Genomic DNA, 3,679 nt, shown 5'->3' on the forward strand with positions numbered 1-3,679 from the left:
CTCTATTTGTTTGGCTTTAAATCTCTCCTCAAACGCTTCAATAGAAGGATGGCACAACCCTCAGATTTGAAGGTATTCCGCTCATTTCTAATTAATTTCTCCAAAATATAATATGTTGGGTATTTTTAAATGGGGAAAATACCAAAACCTAACACAAACAAACACCACAGAGCCAATGCTCTGTTTCCACTGTTCCAGGATCTTTGCACAGGGAACCTCTTAAAACCAAAATGACTCAACAGTCTATTACACAGCCATAAAAATATTTCTATTGATTACAATATAAAGCCTGATACAAACTTCATCCTCTTTGCTGAGATGGATTCACCAAAACTTACATTCACCCATCAAAACTCTGTTTTCACCTGAGAAATTACTGTACCCATTTTTACATTTGCTGGTGTAAAACTATTTTTACACATACTGCTGTAAAAATATTTTACACATACAGTAATCTTTACATTACATTCACAATCTCAAAAAATACCTGAGCGCTCTTTTCATTTGCATTTCAATGCAAATCCAACCTATAAAAAAAACTTACTCAAAACACATGCGCTCCACTTCGTTTCTTTTCTTCATGCACTACTGTGCAAAACCACACATGGTTTTTGCTACTCCTCTGTTTTTACAATACAACACAAAAACATTACAATCTGTTCCTTGTAATTTCTTCGCACTGCTGTGCATACATTTCTGGTTCTCATTCGCTGCTGCGAACACACTCCTATTTTTCATTGCCTCCCGTGTGCCATACAAAAACAATGGTCAACACAATAAAAAAAAACAAAATGAGGACATTTCACGTGACTCATTCACATATCAAAAAACTTAATACGAAAACACATACGTATTAAATCCTACAACTAACACTTATATGAAAAAAACTTCACATGCCGTATGTAAACAAATATAAAAAGAAACGTATGGGACACATGCCCATCACCATATTAAAAGAGCCACACCTAAATCTGCATATCAACATTAAATCTCATGTCCTTTCTTCCACGGCGGTCAACCCATAAGACAAACACTCCACGCAACGCATTGAATTGACGCAGGCCCGTGCACCTTCAAGGATCGACGGCTGACAACACGCAACCAGATCGGACGACGGAGGTGAATATCGGAAGCCATACAACTGCTGAGGTTTACCTCCCGAGAACGTGACGTTGCGTTACGTCAGTGGTAAACCACGTGTCAGCCCTATATGTTCTCGGGTTCGATCGCCGGTTTATTCCTTTCGCCTGAAATCAACCCGAGAGAATCCGGTGCCGTTTTCTGGTCAATCCACGCCGGAAAACTCATGATCACTGCGCTGCCATTGCTATCACGGTCCGCCTGTAACCTGTAACCTGCTGCAGTTGGAATTAATCATTCCAACACTCCCCTTTAATTTCACCTGCTGGGCATTCAATCTTACCCAAACACTTCCTCACATCGAAGGATTCTCCAACTGCTTCTGATGCAGTTCATAAACAAACAATGTTGTCTTCCTCTTAATAGAGGGATTAACCTGAAACTGTGCTTAAGAGCACCTTCCTCATGACAGAGGGATTCACCATAACAATGTGCTGAAGAGCACCTTCCTCTTGACAGAGGGATTCACCTGTGACTATGCTGAAAAGCATCATCCTCTTGATAGAGGGATTTACCATGTGTATGCTAAAAAGCATCTTCCTCTTGACAGAGGGATTCACTAATGACAATGTGCTGAAAAGCACCTTCCTCTTTAATAGAGGGTTTCACCAAATGACTGCTTCAAATGCAGTTCCAAAACAAACAATCATTGCACTGCTGTGTGTGCAAACTCATTACAATGTTCTCCTATGCTGATGCATATTCTCTGCTGCACTGTTGTGCCATCTTCTTTACTGTGTCTATCCCACACTGCTGTGTCTACACTTGCACTGCTTCTGCACTTTTCAAAGACAAAATACTCTGTCTTTCTTGGAACAATTACACTGTCCCAATTTACAAATTTACACTGCTGTGTGTAAACATTTCTTGCACTCACTGCTGTTGCATATATTGCATTTCAATTCAATCAACAAATTCATTACATTTACCTTTATTGCTGTAAGGAAAATTTCTTTTGCATGTGCTGCTGTCCATTACATCTCATTTCTTCAACAAAACTTTAATGCTGCTGCATCTTTCTTGTTTGCATTGCTGTGTGCTTCTCCTTCTTCACGATGGGAAAACTTTTCTTCAAGCTGCTGCTGTCCATACACTTGCTGTTGTGTTGTTGCTGCAATTTGCACTGCTGTGTGCACATACACTTGGCACTTCATTCTCCACGAAAAAAAATTAACACGGGCTGCTGCCATTTCTTATGCACCCTTGCTTCACACGATCTTCAGCTTCATTCATTTTACACAATGCACTACTGTGCAATTCCTTTCGTTTTTCTGCTGCCATACACATTCTTATACATCCAGTGTGCATTAAAAAATCTGCTGTCCTTGTTTTTCTTTATGCATTTCTTTGCATGCTGCATTGCATATGAAGAAAAACATTACATTTTTTTTACTGCTGTGTGAGAAATTTCATTGCATTCTCAGCCACTGGGCATTTACGCTCTGCTGCGTTTTGCCTTCTTCTCATTTTCTTCTCACTGCTTTGCATTTTCATTCCCAATACAAAACATTTCATCTGTTGTGCATTACACTCATTCTGCTGTGAGTATATTCTCTCACTTTGCATAAAAGGAAAACTACATTCCATTGCTATGCATTTCAATGCATGTGCACCACACAAAAAAAAATTCAAACTGCTGTTCATTCTAATCCATGTGCTCCAAAAAAAAATTCCCAAACTGCTGTTTTATGTTCTGTTTTCCCACTGCTGTGAGGGTTTCCATGCTTTGCATTTTTCTCTTATCTAGCTGCTGCTCTTTGCATTTCAGCGCTGCCATCTTTTCTTCTTTATGCATTTCTGTGCATATTGCATAAAAACAAAGCAAAAACATTGCTGATTTCATCACTGCTGCATATTACCTTTCAGAGGGATTAACAAAGATTTCATTTGCAACTGCTGCGCTGCAATACATCCTCCATCAACAAATGATTGTTAATACAGTTCAGCAAACAAAAATTACAAGCTCCCCTTTAATGTGTGCTTTATCTTCTTTCAACAGACTCTTCTCAAAACAAATTTAGATCCACTGGGGAGTTCAAGGGGTTTTCAGATTGCCTTTCTTTCCTTCTCCATACTTGTGTAACTTTCTTCTTTTGCATGGGTCTAGCTTGTGTAAGAGCCCATGTCAAGTTACAGTCTCGTGCCATATGCCCAATGTTATGACACTTGAAGCACTCAACTTTATTCATGAATAAGAATTCATGATTTCTTCTTGTGAAATTATTTCTTGGAGATTGTTGGGAACCACAACATCTATCTCCATGAAATGCTCTACAGTCTTTTGCCATATGACCAAAGTTTGAGCAAGCATAACAATAACCATAAAATGAACTTTGGTACCTGGGAGACGGAGGTTTCATTGATGTACTTCTGAAGCCTTGCTGCCTTGAGATCCTTTGATGATCACCATTGCCTCTTGCCTTTTTGCCATCAGCTACATTTTTTCTTGAAGCTGGTTCTCTTCTTGGAGCAGGATTTCTTCTATTGCTGCCTTCATTTTTCTCCTTGCCTTTGTTGGAACTAGGAGCATCATCATCTC

This window comes from Pinus tabuliformis, chromosome 3_1 (genome assembly GCF_031772625.1).
Source record: "Pinus tabuliformis cultivar Carrire ecotype Pingquan chromosome 3_1, CPIR1, whole genome shotgun sequence".
Lineage (NCBI taxonomy): Eukaryota > Viridiplantae > Streptophyta > Pinopsida > Pinales > Pinaceae > Pinus > Pinus tabuliformis.